The sequence below is a fragment of the Amblyomma maculatum genome, chromosome 1 (genome assembly GCF_055883805.1).
Source record: "Amblyomma maculatum isolate TAMU_Amacu chromosome 1, ASM5588380v1, whole genome shotgun sequence".
In the NCBI taxonomy this organism is placed as follows: Eukaryota; Metazoa; Arthropoda; class Arachnida; order Ixodida; family Ixodidae; genus Amblyomma; species Amblyomma maculatum.
The window spans coordinates 68,988,172-69,008,244 of record NC_139344.1 but is presented as its reverse complement, the minus strand read 5'-3'; positions in this window follow the sequence as shown (position 1 = coordinate 69,008,244).

Below are 20,073 nucleotides of genomic sequence, written 5' to 3'. Positions count from 1 at the left end.
TATGAATGATGAAATTGAATGGTCTCGCGTCTCCCCTAAGTACCTTGGAGTTCCCCTTCATGCATTCAAGTCTAGCGGGCGCTGCTGGAGAGAGCGGGTCCCGGCACTTCAAAGCTATGCTCAAACTTTTGTTCCGCACCGCCTATCAATTTTTGGTTGAGTGCAGGCCTGTAATATGTTCCTACCAATTAAAAGTTATTACGTTTTGCAGGTGCTCCATTGCGCGGCACTACATCCAAAGCTTATACCGAACGTTTGCGATTTTCATATGGTCCTCCAGTTTTGAGCCATGCGACGCGATAACTTATTCAGGCCTGTTTCTGCTGGCCTACTAGGTTTGACACATTCTCTATGTCAGACAGTTTGTTGCTCGTTTCTTCTTTTTCCGTAATAGCTCCCATCCAATTATCAGAGCGTCCCTGCAAACTTTGCGAACTTTCTTCTCAACTTAGTGGTCTCTTCCAGTTTTACGGATCGGCCCTTACTATTTGGTTTTATGAAAGAAGTTTATGATTCAGTGCGTTTTCTGGCAGTTCGCTTTTCTTACGACTACTTATTCTCGGTTTCATGGAAAAGTTTATACAATGTCTATGTTGTTCGCGCCTCCATTATATCGTGCTCTCTATTCTTATCGTATGGGGCATGATGTGTTGAAAAGAGTACGTAAAATGCTGATCTCGCCTTGAACTAAAACGTTTTTCTTTAAATTTCATGCCTAATGTCTACCTGTTAAAGTATGGCTTCACACACACAAAAAAAAATATTTTTGTTTCTTCTGTTAATAGTCGGCTATGTGATACACCTGAAACCATCGAGCACTGTGTTTTGTTGCCTGCAAAGATGCGATATTATTTTGGGACGTTCTACAAAGAACACCGAAGATTTGAATTCTCACGCTGTGCGTTATCTAATGGTCACCCAACACGACCATGAATCCTTTGATAGCACTTTCCCTCCTTACACTGCACAGTCTGTATAGAAAACGCTTATGTTGGACCGGAATGCTGTGCCTCTCGTTTAACCCCAGTACTCATTTCGGCCAGATGATGCAACAGCTGAGAGACACGAAGCTAGTGACTATATTAACCGGACTGGCTCCCATTATTGATGTGTTGTGCTTCTTTTGCCACCGTTTTAGTGAAGTTGTGCTAAGACTTGTTCTAGTTGTGTGGTGTTGTGTTGAATGGACTTGTTCAGCTACAGGCTGATTACTTCGTAAATAATATATACTCTCTCCTGCATTTAAAGGCGTCTAATAAATGCCATGCTGAAAAAATAAAACTTTTGTGGCGCAATGGTTTTAAGCTGCATTTTCGAACTCCGAAACAGCGAAACAGCTGTTCAAACCCACTTCTTGCGACATTTTTTTTTCTGCCCTCTTTTTGTATTTCACAACTATAAAATAATTGGTTTGGTTTAGTTTGTGAGGTTTAAAGTCCCAAGTCAACTCAGGCTATGAGAAACGCCGTAGTGGAGGGCTCCGGAAGTTTGACAACCCGTGGTTTCTTGATGTGCACTGAAATCGCACAGCACGCGGTCGACTTGCTTTTCGCCTCCATAAAATGAATTATTAACGTATTTCATGATGATATATTTCCTTTTATGTTGCATTATGTAATATCTTTGATTATAAGTAGCCGTAAAAGCAGCCGTTTACGAGCCGGGAGACAACATGAAATGCGGTGGTACGATCACGCTCACACTATTTCATTGCGAAACTATTTCGGTAATTATCTGCCGCCTTCAGTGGGTGTGTGTTACATTTAGGTGCGTTCAGATACACTTCTGCGCAGGAATAACCGTTTACCCTGCTGACTAGGAAGAAGTGGGGAAGAAGTTCCGGGGACCCTACCGTTGAGAGAACTGAATTACGCCTCTTGGAGAGGGCGGTCTAGCGCATTCGAAATGTTTCAGCCGAAGTGGGGTTCAGCATGGTTTTTCTACGTAAACTTTATCATACATCCGCCATTACTCATGAAAAGCATAAGCAAGTTACATAAGTCCTTCTAGAAGAAAGTTGTGCGGGTTTAAGCATTGGAATTACCGAGCTATCTGTCTTCTTCTTCTTTTTCTTCTTTCTTTCTTCTTTTTCCTTCTCTTCTTCTTTTACTTCCTTTTCTTCTTCTACTACAATTAGCTGCCACGGTGCCACGCCGACGGCTTGAAAACCTAGCGCAGTGTAGCTTTCGCTACAAAACATCTCGCGATTCTTTTGTAATTCGCATGTATATAGCCACAGGTGAGGGGTGTGGGGGGTCTCTAACACAGCACACGCAGTTTTCTCACCTCCGTCAGTTGGCTTCATGTGTCGGTATACGCCATAGCATCACGACTGTAAGAATGGACGGTTTCAGAATTGTCTTTTATGAGGCATTGGTGGATCTAAGGCGAGCAATTTTGAAAGGGAAAACTACATTGGGTGGATATAAAAAAATTCAGTGGATAAATATGACCCTCCTTGCGCCCACCGCTCCTTCGGCAAAGTCGCACATAAATCTATACCTCCGCTGTCAGTTCCAAATGCGCATTTTGAAGTGGTGGACACTTAGTTTTTGGTTTGTGCGTTCTTTGCTTCAAGCATTAGGTGCCGCTTCAGAAAGCACAATACACGGTCTAAACTTTCATATATGCGTGGCACATAATTTATTATAGTAATAGTTGTACTGGGCTCAGCACCGCGATGTGGTATGGCTTCGCAACCATGGAAGAGCAACAATCCGGCCTGGTCATGTGGGCCCCAAAAGTTGTGACGCGTAAACTCTTGCGTCATCTGCTTGCGTCGCCGGAGCTCCGGCGACGCAAGCAGATGACGCAAGAGTTTACGCGTCACAACTTCTGGGGCCCACATGACCAGGCCGGATTCTAGTTGCTCTTCCATGCGTTCGCCGAAGGCATACCCATTCATCGCAGGTGCAGAGCCCAGTACCGCGTGAAGAAAAACGCAGTATCTGTCACACTTTTAGGTGGGCACCTGAACCGCGGCGTAAAAGAAACATGGTGCCCCCGCCACTCACGCGTCGCCTCAGGCAGCACGTGGGCGGCGTTGGCACGAGGCCAAATGGAGGAACGTGGGAGTGTAAGAAAGTAAAGTTGCTATAACGGAGTAAGTTCGACCGTTCGACCACCTGCGGATCTTAGCCTGTACTGACATCGCACAGCACGCGGACGCCTTTGCGTTTCTCCATAGAAGTGCGGCTGCAGTTGTCGGGTTGGAACGCGGGTGCTGATGACGTGATGTCAGTGCAGGTTAAAGATTCTCAGGCGGTCGAAATTATTCTGGAGCCCTCCGGCTATGACAGCTCTCTATCTTCTTTCACGCCTTCCTTCTTCCCTTTCCTTGCGGCGCGGTCAGGTGTCCACCCAGAAGTCGGACATATATTTCGCCTCCCTTTCCTCGAGACTAATTTATAATTTTGTTAATAAAAATAGAAACCGCTCCAGTTTCACACACAGGGATGTGTTCGTAATTGTTACAGAGTGAAAAAAAAAAAAAAATCAACAAAATAAACATGGAAACCAGCATTGTGTCTTATATCAACATATCTATTGCTCAATATTCGGTTCAGAAGCGTTGAACCTCTCATTTTTTTAAAAAACGGGCACATTTTAATGCGAAGTGTTGTTGTGCCGGTGGGGTTATCACACAGTAGCCCACCGTCAACAGGGTTGTGCCAAGGAGTTGGTAACGCAGCGCTCGTCACCCGTTTCGTGAACGAGGGCTGTCAGCTCCCTGGGCGGTAGCGATGAATCCGAGTCGGCGTCGGTGAGATGAAGAAAAGGCTTTATACACTATTTACATGCATTTACACAACAAGATCGGCTCTGGGGCCGAAAGCTAACATAGCCATACGCGACTGTTCTCGCGCAGCGACGGCCGGGGAGATTCCGCCGCGTCCGCACTGTCAGGGGGCGAACTGCTCCCGATGGACGCTAGTGACGAACTCACACTCGGAGTCTCGAACGGAAGCACTTGAGACTCCGTCGCCGAGAACCGTTGACGCTCAAAATGGTCCAATCCGACGGCAGCACTTTCGCAGGGCCAATGGGAGAGCTTGCTGCGCTCTCGCTTCAAATATGCCGCGGGGCGAGAAGGGGTTCACCGTCAGGGCCACACGGCGCGCCGTGCTGTCTGGACGTTCAGCTCATGTTGAAACACGTTGCTTCTCTCCCTTTGGTACGGCTCGCCTCCAGTGCACTGGTGCTTTGCAGAGAAGTATCCAGAGTTTGTGAAGGAGGCGTTAGCCGAAGAAGTCTGGCGTCCGGCTGAATTTCTGGGCGGCTTTGGCCAGGCACAACAGTGTTTAGCCTGTTACCGAGGGGGAAACTTCGCGTTCTGTATGAGGAAATTCCGAGATTAGACGAAATAGTTGCGGTGTCATTGAAGCCACGTGACATCAAGGAATCAATCTCGTGAAGGCGCCAAATTCTAAAAAGGTCCAAGTACCCCCAAAAAAGGCCAGATAACTGAAAATGTTTTCCGAAAATTTTAATGTTGGCCACAAAATTTCAGGCATTGAGACGGACTAGTGGGTGAATTAAAGGTCGGATCAACATAATCCGTGATATTAAATGAGGATTTGGAGATTATAGATTACTGGGTGGATTAAACTGGATGGAGTGTTCGCGCATTAGCATAATCCGTCAAATTAATCCTAGTCAGGTCCAAGAATATTCGAGAAAGAGGGGATTCATGCATGCCCACATGCTATAGTTCATTACTTCTAGTACATAATTACATAGGAATGGCTTAAAACGTAAAAATAATGGTTTTGAAAGGGGGTTTTTACTGTGTTTAAACAGGGATAATAGCCCTCTCGCAGTTGCAAGGCGAACCACACAAGAACACAGCCAGTCTAGGTCTCCACAAGCGAGCTCGAGCAGCGCAGCGGCACTTCGTCGTCCTTATCCTCGTCTTCGTGATATTCTCGCCTACTTCATCCTCGTCTTCGTATATTCTCGTGTAGTTCACTACAGTTTCTTTTTCTTCTTTCTCTTTACGTTAGAAATTTTCGAGTTATATAAAACATACAAGTTTATTCGACGGCAAGAGCGAATTGCGAGTCACTGCTTGCTATGCGCGCTGTTTGTTTCCTCTTGTATCATGGTCTGTTAAGCTCTGCATCGTTTAGACGTTTGTGGTGCTCGAAACTTCGCTATGGGCGTCCTTGCATAACAGAATTTTTATGCCCTCGAAGTTTGGCGTCTCAATCCTTTCGAAAAATTTTAGATCGCAAGTAGACGGGGTGAAAGGCTCACGCGAAGTGCAGTTTTATAGAGCGTAGCGCTACTGCTGCTCTCCGTGAAGGTCATATACGCCGGGGTTTGACCTCAGGTGCGACCCGAGGAGCCGGCGACGCTCGCTTCTTTGTAGTACGTTGTTGTTGTTGTTAGCCTCTTGAAACGTGGTATATATACCTACCATGGAGGATCGCGGCTAAGGTGTAGTGTCATACATAAAGTCTATTACAGACAAGTTTAGCGCGAAGCGAGAATGTAAATAATTATAACAACGCAGCTATAAAAATTTTGATTAGAATTTAAGAACAATCATAATGATTTTGATGAAAAGATAAACCTAGAAGAATTTCGAAGATGTTAGCAAATCAACCTATCAGTTGCTATAATGCAGTAATGAATAATCCCACAAATGGTGTTTAACGCATATCCTTTGGCACTCGCACCGAATGACAGTAAAACGGGCAGTGACAGAGGCAGTGGAGACGGGGATCTTCAGGTATGTCCTTCTGTGAAGTGTAAAACTGCCGGCAAAAGAGGAGAAAGTTCTCTGCGGGTTCTACTTCCCCCGCATGATGCACATAGGTTTGTCGATGTCCACCCACGTCTGCGTAGATATAAACTCAGGCTCGGAATTCTGCAACGCAACAGCGTCATTGATACCTCGCACTGCCTGGTTTTACATGAACGAACGTTCCAATTAAATGATAAGTGCTGATAATTCGTGATATTCAGAAGGAATAGCGCAGCCTAGCTGATACATGCTGGAACCGCTGAAACCGGAAAATCGCCAATATACTAAAATTAGAGACGGGATTTATTATAGACGCACTAGGGGCCGATCTCGCTATAAAATAAGCCACCTCGTTTGCACGAATGCCCGTGTGGCCAGGGACTCGGACAAAACGGGCTTCTTTCAAAGTAAGCGGAACAAAAAAATATATAAAAACGCAGGAATCGACTCAATAAAATATTTTATAGGATTTCAAGCGACATTAACACTGACAAACAATCAGCCAGGATAATAGCTTGTGATACTTAGCATAGAAGTTTGTGTAGAGCCAATCCAAGAGCTAAAAATTCCGAAGAGAATATATGGAATATAATTCGGAATGCGGACGGAATAGCTCCATGCCAAATCCTGCGAAAATATGCCAACTGCAGCTTTTTCGTGGCTGACTGAGGCATCTGTAGAGAGAACAGGGTGGTGGAGGTATTTTTAAAGGTGAGGCATATATTTCGCGTTAGAAGAGAAAATGGTCGTCGTAATGGAAGTCCACTGCAGCCTGCTTGTCATTAACCCATTGCGAAAAACTCAGGTCGACACGAATTGATGCTGAAAGTTTCTGCGTTATCAGTAACGTGGCTATTTATAGCGTGGCCAATGATCAGAAGAAAAAAAGATAGCTTAAGTTGGGGTGCAACAATGTTAGGAACAACTTCAAAGGCCGGGTTCAACGACCTGATGAAGATTCGTACCGTGAGTAGTCGGGGATACAGGCTTCCAGTTTAAACATAGCATTTGAAACGGATCTTAGAAGACCAAAACAGAGACGCGGAGCACGCTTTTCCAATAACAGTAATGGGTGGAGTTTGTAGTTCGCGCTGCCAGAGAACAGAATACAACCAAATCCAAGAATTGGTCTCACATAGACTTTGTAAAGAAACAATAAGGTGTCGCGACGCATTCCAAACATTCTATTGCTAATTCGTATAGGCCCCAAGAGTGCGTTCTCTTTTAACCACATTTTTTATATGCAGTCTCCTATTAAATGTTGGGTCATATGTAACACCTAAATATTCAACTGAGTCCACCTGTGGAATCTGGTTGGAGCGATGAGCTAAAGAAGTATGCAAAGTTATGTCCGGGAGAAATACAAGCACACCGCATTTATTGACATTAAGGGATAAATTAATACGTTCCAACGAGACTTCAGTCCCATCCAAATATGCTTGCAGGGTGGGGTATAGGACATGAATATCCGTAGCCGAGACGAAAAAAGCTATATCTGTATAAACAAGAACTGCTATATAGGACGGATGGTGATGCCATTTACCAAAATGTTAAAAAGCAGCGATGAAAGAACTGTTACTTTTGGCACACCCCTTGATTGATCATACGTATTTAAACAGAGGGTTCCGTCCGTGGAGTAAGAAAGTCTATCCTTCAGAAATTCACATATCCATTATGGGGGTTATTCGCGCAGAAATGCGCCACGGGGGGGGGGGGGGGGGGGGCTAGACGCTGCAGTCGCCTTCTAGCCCCGACGTGCCAGCCCTAGCAGACAGAGCTGTGACCCCCAACCCGTGGTGCGAGAAGTCGCTACTGCGGCGGGTTCGAGCCAGAGGGGACAGACACCGAGTTACGTACTCGAACAGTTTATTATGCTCGTGTACATGACAAGAAAAATGCACTCAAGAACCGCAGTGTAGCGGCCGAACGCCGCGTACGCGGGTGAAATCAAACCACCTAATGAGGAAGCACGCGCAAGGAGGTGAGAGGAAGAGTCTGCTCACCTAGCGTGGCTTCGCGCTCACATCCCGTTTCGGTAAGTGCGTACGGTGAGTGGGCGATTCTCGGTGACGGCGGTGGTCTCCTCGGCGGAAATCATTCATGACCCGCGCAAGAACCCCGAGTCAGTTGTTACAGACGCGGTCCTCCACTCGGAACGGGAGAGGAGGTATCCGGGTTACGCCGGGAGGAAAGAAGGAAGGCAGCGTCGCCGCGGGAGACTCGGAGGCGGTGAGGGATGGCCAGTGTGCCCTCTCCTCCGCCAACCTCCTTAACGCGCGCGTAATCACGCTTGTTAACTACGCGCGGTCGTTATAATGGAGGCAGGGGATTGTGAATCCCCACACCATTAATAAATATATGATTGAGGATGACCGCCGCCCATGTGGCCCACCTCCCACGACCTCCCCCTTGAAAATGACCTCGAAGCCTTCATGTCCGTCTAGGCCCGGCTGTGATGTCCTTGAGGTTCGCAGACAGCCATGGAGGAGTTAAACGCAGCTAAGCATGCCTGACCATGCTTAATCGAGCTTCCGATCTGTGAACTAGGTTCAGCCGGGCTGAACCCCAGCAATTTGTTTTTTTCGACGATAGCTGAAAAAATCGTGTTATCTAGTTCGCTTACATTCAGAGCCACGAACGACAGCTTGAAGTTTAGTTTAATTACTAGAAGTGCTTACCTATGCGTAATTTTTTACTCATACTCGTGGTAAGTTTATGAATTTTTCTAAAAACTTGAGAACTGCAGATTTCTACTGCATGAAACGTTTATGAGGGGTTCTTAAAATATGGAAAAGCTGTGGGCGATTCCTCTGCCCGAGGGATGCGCACGACAAACACACAGTGGGCCGTATGATAAACATATTTAATCTCACAGGGATCGGGGATCGTCGAAGTCGGTGTCGTCGTCCGGGTGGCTGCGGGTCGTTGAGAGCGCCGGAACGAAGAGCCAGGGACCAAGGAGCCAGAGACCAAGAGAGGGCGAGACGGCGGCGCGTGCCTTCTTTTATAGCCCCCTCGCGCGGGACCGGTTATCCCCGAACAAGCGGGGAAAGGGAAACGGGCCGCGCGCAGGGAGCATCGGGAAGTGGCGCGGCCTTCGAATGCGCGGCGCGCCACGAGCCCTACAAAGCTATAATGCAAAATAACAAAATATGATTTCATAGTTGTGCTTTATGAGAGCTGCTAAACTAAGCTTGAATTTTGTAAATCTCGACATCGGGAACTTCTAACGCCACTTATAAAAACTCACTCTATATTGCTTATGTCACCATGAGCACGCGCCTTTAAAGCGCCCCTTCTGTCAGGCTGCCGCTGCCGTTTCCAGGAGGCGATATGCCTAGGCCTCATTCTTACAGCCAGCTTTCCCATCGTTTGCAGATCCTTTTTTTTTTATAAGCTTTATAAACGGTGAGTTCTTCCCTCCTCCGTCGCGCCGGCATTTGACGGAATTATGGTCCCGCAAAGAAGCGACCAGTAAGTGCGAGCTCGCTTCTGTCACCTGAATCTACGCCACAACTTGCGAGTAGCGAGCGAGAGCAGACGGCGGTGCCCGAGCAGAGAAAAAAAAAAAAAAAATTCATTGGTTGCGCGCCTGTAAAGTGTACCGCTAAAATGTTTATTTGAGAGTGCAGTAAAACGCGCGTATGCGCGCGCGCTCCGGACGGAGCCTACATCGTCTTATGGGCGCCGGCCACGCGGCCTGGGTCTCCCCGCTCACGTTGCCGACTCGCTGGGTCCCTGCCAGGCCAGAGCCTCGGTGACCTGCTGGACGGCCCATAGTTGTTCATTTTGATTGTCGCTCCCTGCGGCTGCTTTGACTCGCGGCGGGATCCTCCCAGACTTGCGTTCTTCCTAGCACTTGGTGCAACCACAGCAAGTGTGCGAAGCTGGCCGTCTCTCTTCGGCAGACTTTGCACTTGTTTGTTGGGTGCGTCTCGGCATACTACATCAGCCACAGGCTGGGGAGTGTACCCGTCTGCAGCTGCCTGATTAAAGCGGCTTGCTCTCGACTCAGCCTCGAGCAAGAAGGTGGGAGAGTTCTGCGAGCAATGCGGAAATCCTTGGTTGTGTCGTTGTATTCGGTCCTTGGTGCTGAACCACAACGGCCAGTCCACAGAACCACAACGGCGCGCGCCTCGGCGTGGGCCGCCTTGTTGTGGTTGGTGCGGTCCGACGCCTCACCCACTTGCGCCGGGAACCAATTGATTCTCACTTGTCGTTTGCTGTCGTCGTCGTTCTTGGATGCCTGCAGTATGCGCATCACTTCCTTCGATATCCTGTCTTCGGAGTAATTTCTCGCCGCCTACTTCGAGTCACACAGCACCGTGCGGTCGGCGTGGCCAGGGCGATGGCCACATTTTGCGCTTTCTTTGCCTTGGTGTATCTCGTGCTGGCGGTCGTGCGACTGCCATGTTGAAATGCTCGTGTGACGTCAGAAGAGAATACGCGGCGGAGCGTCGTCTGCAATGTAGGCTGCAGTATCAAAGGACACGGCTATTTTTCTTTTGTGGACAATTGACAGTGGTCGTCCCTCATGCAGAAATGCTCGATGAAGATGTTACCGCACAAAAGCGATATAGATTAAGGCATCTTTTCTTCAGCATAATTAAGACACGGTCACAGTCAGTGGGCTGCGCAGCTAAGTCGTTAGGGTGCTTAGCTTATCGACTCACTGATCTGTCGCATTGCACCGGCGACGACGCTAGCACGACCAACGGTCGCCAATCACCGTAATGTGAGGTTTTCGGGCCCCGCGACGCCGACGGAACTGATCAGCGGACGGTCGCCCGATCTGTTTTGGTGGATCGGAGGCCGAGCGAGAACTTGACACCCGATGAGTGAACGGCCTGAACCGCTGCGCTTCTCTGTAGCTTAACCGTGTTAGGAAAAAAAAAAAAAAAAAAAAAAAACACAAGCAGATGCACTTTATATGTTCCCCATTCTCATCAGCTATGTATGACCTTGGCCAGAAATGTTAGTCGGCGCAGAACTGCCTGCCCGTTCCGCGACGAGTACTATAGGCCTAGCGCGAGTACGCGGGGTTTGGATCTAGAGTTTCGGCGATTATGGAGCGCGCATTCACATACTTTAGCGGTTGCATATGGCCATCGAGTGTAGCTCTAGCAGTAGCGACCCCAAATCGAAGACTGCTTACATCTCAAAGCGCGTGCACATTGAGCGGGAAGCATCGATGGCTACCCTGTCTGGCGACGCAGCCAGCCGTTGTCGGCGCCGCTAGTGCACGTACACGGCGCAGGCAGGGGACGCAGCATCCACGGCGCTTATTGCAGCGCAGTTGTAGTTTGTGCAAATAAAAGTGCAACCGGTGCGAAAAGAAGTGGATAGTTTTGGTGTTGCCAGCTCAGCTTGCATTTTATGTCGTGCGAACTATAGCAGCATACATCCAATCATTACGAAAGCTATGTAAACAAACGCGAATCGGCGCATTTCTGCGGGCAGCGGGAGTTTAAGGCTCACACACTAAATACTAAATGGTGTATACTTACGTTGAAACAGTCGCGAGTCATTTGCTGGACAACCACTAAAAAATGCAAGGTTAGGCTTAGGATCGAGTCAGTCGCAGCTCGGGCGCGCGGCTGCGGGGGAGGCGAGACGGAGACGGCGGCGGATGAGAGGATCTTGTTCGGTGCGGGCAGTGCACGCATTCGAGCATTCGAATCGTGTTGCGTTTCGCGATGGCGGGACTGAAGCAGCGGCGGTGGCGGCGCATGCTTTCGTGCGCTGGCCGTGTGCAGACTGAACATAGTTTTGCCGAAATACTTCACCAGCCAAAATTAATTCAGTTTGACTAACGTATGCGGGTATAACAGCAATCAAAGTGGTGTACCGCTTCGTTCTTAAGTTTTTTCTGCTCCTCTAATGTCGCAAAGTACGCTCTTGCGTCAACGTATGTTTGTTTGAATTTTTCTCTTAGTTTTTGGACCGAAAGAGCGACGGGCAATAGCTCAGCAACCAACAACACAACGCTAAGCCCTCCCTCCTTTCGCGGCGCAGGTACACGGTGGAAGAAAACGTTGGACATGTGCCTTTTCATATGCGGGAACGCTTTTTGCTAAAATAAGCTAACTCCCACAACGTAATAATAATAATATGCTTCTGATCGCTTTAATAATACAGCAAGAGCACGTCGATTTCGGCCTCCTCGAGAATGTCCAGACGAAGCCCAAAGCAAGTCCGAGGATCACTAAGGTAGCATAATATAGTGAAGGCTTCACAAAGAAAATAAAAGAATATGCGAATAAAATATTTCTGCAGAAAAAAAAAAAAAAAGCTCTCGCTGCCTCTCAGTGACCACCATCTATAGAGCGTGCATGTAAGTGCAGCCGACATCGCGAGTAGCAGACGACATGGGAATGGTATCTCGTTGTGATGTCATCAGCCAATGGTTGCCAGACAAGAAAGCTGATTTCGATATTAAAAAGAAAATTACAAGGGTTCAACGCTGCTGAACCAAATATTGAGCGAAAGCATTAGCTGCGGGTGAACGAGCATTCTTCTTCTTCTCTTGTCTTTGGTACCTCTCATGTTCTGGTTCACCATTCCTTGTTGTTAACAGTTCGCTATGTTCACAGATTTCTTCGATTCCACTAAATGCCGAAAATAATGTTATTGGAGAGCGCAGCGGCGCTTTAACAATGCAGGGCTTGCTATATTCGTATCCATTTGTTTTGGCACAGTGCGCACGGTGTTTGTTCTATTTCTGAGGCTGAGATGAAAACGCATTCCAGCTCCAAACTGCTGCGAGAGGTAGTTATCTGGGGCGCAGGAGTTTCATCACTCTAAAGAAGTACGTTTGGAATTTCACTCGCTTTCATTTCGAAGCTACGCAAACGGTACCTCGCTGCAAACAATTCAAGTGGAAGTTTTCCTCACAAACCTAAGACGATTCAAACGAAGAACAGGTCCTTGTCGAATTGAAATCTTGTACAGTATGTGGCTCACAAGTTGATCTAAGAGCCGTAATATAGACACGACCAAAGTAAAAACAAGTACGACGCGACAAACAATGGTTGGGACAGTAAAGATTGGGGGGTGGACGGAAAGCCTATTGGCTAGGCGGGTTGAAAAGCCGGAACGATTGCCTTACAGGTGAAGAAAGGAAAGACTGGTACAAAAGAAGTAATGGGGGAGGTAAGGAATGGACCAGAGGAGAGAACTGAACAAAGAAAAGAATAAAAGCAAACAGCGGTCGAAAGGAGCGGGAAGAAAACATCAAGGGAGGAGGTTTAAGGAAGGAAATAGAGGCATATCAGTAACAAAAAAAAAAATAATAAAATAAATGAGCGAGAAAAGGCCGCAACCATCCCGGCAAATAGAACGTTTCACCTGTTCCCCTTGTGTAAGCTGTGACGAAACCACGTTTTAGAAGCAGGCAGCCTTTCGAAGACGCATTGTTTCCACTAGCCAGTGCTAGTGTGTCACAAGCTGCCTCACCTATTATACAGCGGAAGATGCGGGAGCTTATGGCTGGAATATAGAGCGAAATTCACGGGACTCCGTCGCTCCTCTGGACAAGATTCGACAAGCCGATGGGGCAGCGACCGCCTGTCCTTGACGCGGCTGCTGCATAGTCGGCCGAGGGTATAAAATAACCGACAGCAGCACGCCCTCACCAGTGCGTTTGGGAAGATTCAAACTTCCGGCCACTCCGCGGTGCTCCGAAAGCCTATTGTGTTTCTTCGGGCCCGCGATCGACGCATTGTCCTCTGCACCTGTACGGCCGCCGCTACCGAGCAACACAGCCTTCGACGCCTCAGCAAACAAGAAGACGTGAGAATTTCATTCGCCACGGACTGTTGTTCAATCGAACATTATTTTCGCTTTGTTAACTTTTGACCTGACTTAGTAGTATTTTACGCTGTGTTCTTATGTAACTTTTGCTCATACTTATAATATCTGAAATACCTGCTTTATTATCTTTATAGTCTTCATATTTTTATCACAGTGATTTGTTCATTGTCGGGTTATTTTTTTTTCTCTTATCATTTATTTCTTCGTCTTTATCAATATCTTGTCGTGGCGTTGTATTCTCTTTCATTGTACTCTATTATTACCAGTGTAATTTTGGTCTGCTATTTATAAACCTTCAATGTTTGTAAAAGAAAGTGACCTATTTGTACTTATTCCTCAATCACACACCGACACACGTGCTTCACGGGTTGGCCGGCCTAACTTTTAAATGTGTTCACAGCCCTCATAGAGGAACGACGAGTAATCGTAAAGGGGATCCCGCACCTCTTTTGACCGTAAAGGCGGGGGTTTGTGACATAGTGAAATATTCAAGTTTATTAGCTACCTTAATTCATTAATGACGGTATCAACAGCAATCTGAGAAACATATCTTAGTTCTATAGATTTCCTGCCGTCTCTATGGCAACGTGCGGCGCGGCGACGACGCCTTCACTCCGGTCTCCATGACGAATAGATGCCGCAGCTGATTTCGTTCGCTCAAACCACGACTGAGAGCACCACGATCGCTGCGCTCAAATGCGCTAGTCACGTGGTATTATTTGTATTTCGCGGGCTTTCTTTTGAGCCCGGAAAAAAAGATACATGTGAGACTTTCTTTATCGCAATTAATGGAATGGGGGTTTCTGAAGGTGCTCTACAACTTTCCAATTCACATTTTTGGTCGAAGGTGAATATTTATAAAATTAGAAAAATTAACATAATTAGCCAATTAAGTAATTGCAAAACAAAAAATTGCCTGTAGTGCGCAAGCAGGCTGGTAGATGTATGCAACTGGTTTCACTGACCTACCTCAAATATATTATTTTGTAACCCTTGGTTCAAGTTAGCTGGGACACCCGGTATATACATATATATATATATATATATATATATATATATATATATATATATATATATATATATATATATATATATATATATATATTCTACATATTGGAATGCCAGCGGACGACATGCCTGGTTTCTTCGACCAGACAGAGGCAATGAACACTGCGGCGTGTGAAGTATTTGGCACTTGCTTTCTAATGAAAAGCAATACTAAAGAAAATAAACAAAGAAAGGAGGAGTTAGAGAGTGGCATGCTGGAAAGAAATGCGTGTCATCTTGGACCAAGTGATCATTCGAAAAACTCTTCGGATTTGGAACTTTCCGTCACAAGAACCGGCTGATACGCCGTGTATGATGTATTTATTCCCTGACGCACCGTGCGCGGTGCATTGCGTGTAATATTGGGGTAGTCGGCCATCTTTGTGTCCACCATAAGAACAGGGAGAACGTACGGATCAAGTGCTGTCGTGCGGTCCTACAAGAAGTGTCATTCGCAGCTATGGTTTATTGCGCTACCGTACGGCGCTATTACTGTCAATGTAGACTGCAACATACACAGAGCAGGCAACGGAAGCTGAAGAGCTACGCGAAATATATTGGCTTTTTTAAGGTTCTAAAAGTACGCAAGAAGGAGTGCGACGGAAACAACTCTCCGAGATGCGACGTACGTCGTGTACGGATGACACGGCCCAATCGTGCGAGTATCATGGAAGATGAGAAATCTCTGTTAACAATGGTGCTGCAATCTTCCGGATGTGCGCTGGTAACCAGCTGTTGTCACGATCCGTGCAAGACTGTTCTTCACGCACTCGTGCGTCGTATTCCAGGTAGTAGAAGCGCGGCAACGCGAGTACAGGCTTGCGCCGCCAACAACGTCCCCGTTGTTTTCTGCGGCAATCCAAACCTAAGTAGGGCTCGGAAAACTCTGAGAGTGATTTACCTGACTGGTGAAATAAAGTTAGTTACCGCTAGTTTTAGCTGATCAATAAATTGCGCGTGTCACGCAATTACAGGTCTCAGCTAAACCACTGAATCTTTGCAGCTCAAGTTTCGCGCAGAAATGTCATTTGGTTATCATATTTTCAATACCAAATTTGTTTGGGGTGCTTGCTTCATTCGATTAGATGAATTCGGATGTTCACATAGTCTTTGTTGGCGGCGAAGCAATACAAGCCACTGTCCCGCGATTCCTAAAGACACTCATCATAAAGACGAGATGCTCATTGGCGGGGACTTCAACGCGCAGCATCCAACATGGGGTTACAGCCGCTCCAGTCTTCTCGGAACACGTCTGCACATCACATCCACAAAGTTAGCGGGACTATACCTCGGCAATGACACCGATTATCCGACACGACGAGGCATGCAAACTGGTCAACATGATTCGTCGCCGGATGTGACCTGGCACTCGAACATTATCCAAAATTGGCGATGTGGGCCTGAAACAATGGGCAGTGATCATTACCCTATATGGATACAGCTCCAGTCCAATCTACGCCGCCGCAAACGAAATACTCGTACCGTCAATTGGAAAAACTTTCGACAGGCTTTAGACGATCATCTCGCCGAACTGCCAGTCGAAACATTCCTTCAACGCGCCCGTGATTCAGCCACTGTAATCACGCAAGTAACAGAAGATGTTCGTGTGCCTGACCCTCACCTGCTTAACCTATGGGAAAGCAGAAAACAAGCCAAACTCGACTACCTCCAATCTGGAAGAGAATACAAAAAGCTTCTAACACTTCGTCGCCTCACTGCTGCTGAGGCCCGCCGCTATAGCAAACGCCTTAGCAGAAGTCGATGGCTTGACTTTTTGTAGCACTTTATCCTATAGGACCAACACCAGCAAGCTGTGGAGAGTATTCCGGGCCATGAACGGCAAGAGCAAATCCCCAAATACCGAAGAAACCCAATTCTCCTCCGCACTAGTCAGACTGCAACCGAGCTTGAACAAGAGGCAGCCCGCACTTTCTTTCCGCAACCCGCCTCACCACCCCCACCTGATACCTATGCACCTGTTCCATGCGCAGACTCTGCTGGCATTAACGCCCCCTTTAACACATTTGAATTCGAATATGCTCGTTTACAAGTTAAAAAGAACAGCGCTCCCGGCAAAGATGGCATAACTTGGAGCATGCTCCGGAACTCCAGCACACCTACTAAGGAAAAATTGCTTGACCTCATCAACCAGTACTGGGATACGGGCTGCCTACCACCACATTGGAAACACTCGGTAGTCGTCCCCATTCCCAAGCCTGGAAAACACCGCACTGGAAACACAACTTGCCAACTTGCGACCGATCTCTCCAACCTCAACCGTCTGTAAGCTAATAGAACGCATGGTCACCAATCGACTTACACATTACCTTGAGACCTCAAATTATTTTCACCCGTTCCAGACTGGCTTCCGCCCTCAGCTAGGAACAAAGGACAGCCTTTATCTTCTCCACACCAACCTGAACAGAGCACGTCGATGGTGCAAAGGCCGTCCTGACATACTCGTAGCTGTTGATTTACACAAGGCGTTCGACACCGTCAGTCATCAAGCCATTGTCGACGCGCTCATCCACATTGCAGTTGGAGCCCGCGTCATCAACTTTGTGAAATCCTTCCTCAGTAACAGAACCTATGAAATTCAAATCGATACCAACCACACGGCACAACATTTTACAAACCCCACAGGTGTGCCTCAAGGCTCAGTCATTTCCCCCACCTTATTTAGCATCGTCGTGGCGAAAATCGCATGGCAACTAGACAAAATCGGTGGCCTATGGTTCACAATATACGCGGACGACATCACGCTCTGGACCACGTACCGTAATAGGGCTCGAGAACAAACGGAGACTCTGCAACTAGCACTAGATACAATCGACATTGAACTTCATTCTACAGGCATGCGTCCATCCCCGGAAAAAACTAAATTTCTGATCATACATCCACCGCCTGGCGGCGTGGACGTCAACCTTCACTTCGGCGGTCAAAGGATCGAATAACCACCGGAAGGTCATCTCCGGATACTTGGCGTTCCCATCAATCAACATGGTACTGCTAAGGATTGGATCCAACAGCTAAAATCTGAATGGAAGCCAACGCTTCACTTAATCAAATGGCTGAGTAGCAAGAGTGGGGGCGCAGAGATGGAGGTAGCGCGTCGCCTCACCGTCGCTATTCTGCTCGGTGTCTACGGTTCCCCTTACTTTGACTTGACCGCTGCCAATTAAAAGACACTTGGCTTACTTTACAACTCTGCCTTGGGGGTTATAACTGGTCAACCCGTACACTTGCGCATCCCGGAGCTTCACAGATTCGCTCAACTCCCACCAGTGGATGCACTTATTGCTACGCATCGAGCCAATTATGAAACTCGCCTGCGACACACCCAACGGGCACCGCCTCCTTACTCGAATCTTTGACGAAGCAAACCTTCACTTGCCCTTATTGGACCAACTTACATCAACATGGACAGAAACATTGGTAACGGATTCAAAACCCCTTCCAACCAACACCAAAGGGCCAGGAAGAGAACACCGACAACGCCACATAATTGATACACAAGACCAGCCCATCGGTCTCCGCATTTGTACCGACGCCGCCCTATACATGACGATGTCACCCGCATCACGTTTGCAACCACCGCTTACTATCGGGAGGGTTCACAGCTGCACGCTACTATAGCCACAGTGGTCGCAGGTACTGGTCCGCAACTGAACTCGAGTTAACGGCCATCGACGAGGCCCTTCAACACTGCACCAAAGGAACAGATCGTTTCATCCACGTCTACACCGACAGTCAAGAGGCTGTAAAAACTCTGCAAACCCGTTCTTACAAGACCTCAGTGCAACACCACATCAAACAGCGCTGCCGCTACCTGCGAGAGACCTCACAAGTCTCGGTACGGATTCATTGGACACCTGGACATCACGCACAAGGAACTGGGAACAGAATGGCCCACGAGGCCGCTGGTGCGCAGCCATAGGAAGATCACCGGCATAGCCTTGATGTGGGCCCGTCTAACTCGGACCACCCCTACTGTTCTCCCGTCTCCTTCATCATACCGGACTCTGTCATCACGTGGCTTAAACATGAACGGAGGTGTCTGTTGCAGGACCTTGTCCCCGACATTATTCATCCGATCCCTTCCGGCCTCTCTCGTCCTGCCCAAGTTATAACTCACAAGGCGCGAGCCGGTGCAGCGTACACACCGGACATCCTGAGTCAATGGCGCCGAACCAAGATCAGCTGCCCCAACTGCCCTGCTGATTCCGTTGACCTGCAGTACTTGATCTGGACCTGTCCTGGCACGGCTGGCCTCCGGGCACGCTACACATCTGCTCACCACATTCAGACTTACGAAGACTGGACAGCCCCCAATACCAACGCCAAGCGCAAGCTTAGTGCCCTGCTTGACTTCATGTCGGAGTCTGGCGCCCTCAACCTCACCTGACCCACCCCCTTCCCGTCTAGGCCTCAGGTCATCCTCATAAATAAAGGTTTTTGAATGAATGGCGAAGGAACTTATATGAGCAGAGCTGTTTTGCGAAAGGTTGAGGAGCTTTATCCACTTATTTATCAATAACAATAAGCAGAACTTATTTTGACCAAAAGTGCTCGAAATTTGAAGAGTTGTGTCTAGGCATCGCGAAAAATTTTTTCGAGCCTATAAAGCGACGAGGTGGCGCCACCATCGCTGTGGTAGCGGCTTCTTTTGCTTTGTTGGCGCCACATACGATGCAAACATGTCACTTTTAATTGAATGAGGCAATTGTACTTGAAATAAGTTTGTATAAAATGTACTCACTATCAAATGCCATTTCTGTGCGAAATTTGAGTTACAACGAATCAGCGGTTTATCTGGCAGAAGAGTTCTACTACGGCACGCATGTAATTAATTACCTGCGTTACTACTATGACGGTATCTCGGTTCGTCTGCTCCAGCCACGGTCATTTAACCCAGCCGCTTGTAACGTAGTTGTGTCCGAGTGATTTGAAGGCTTTCAGTTATTTTCCTCGTCCGTATAGCACAAGGAGCTCATGAATGTCGCACATATTTAGCGCGGCCACAGGTCGGTGCTTACTGTGCATAGACTGCAAACGGGACTGACGTCACATGAATACCGCCTGAAACGAGCCACAGCTGAGGAAGATGAAATGCACCCTTGAGCTCTTGAGCGCTCGGCATTTGAGTCAAGTGAGGAAAGCACCAGCGAGGGCTTTCCCCTCTCCCTAGTGGAAACAGGCAACGATGCAGAACCGCAAGGGAAACGACCGGATGAGCGCCCCTTCAACCCCCCTCTCTCGCACCTCCCCCGACCACGGTACCGCCCCCTTCATTTTACTCCACCTCTCCACTTCTCTCCCTCCGTGCGAACCTTTAACGTATGCATGACCTAACTCCAGAAGGTATTTATTGCTTCTTTAATGGCGGACAGTACTCGAAAAACGCGCACACACACACACACACACACACACACACACACACACACACACACACACACACACACACA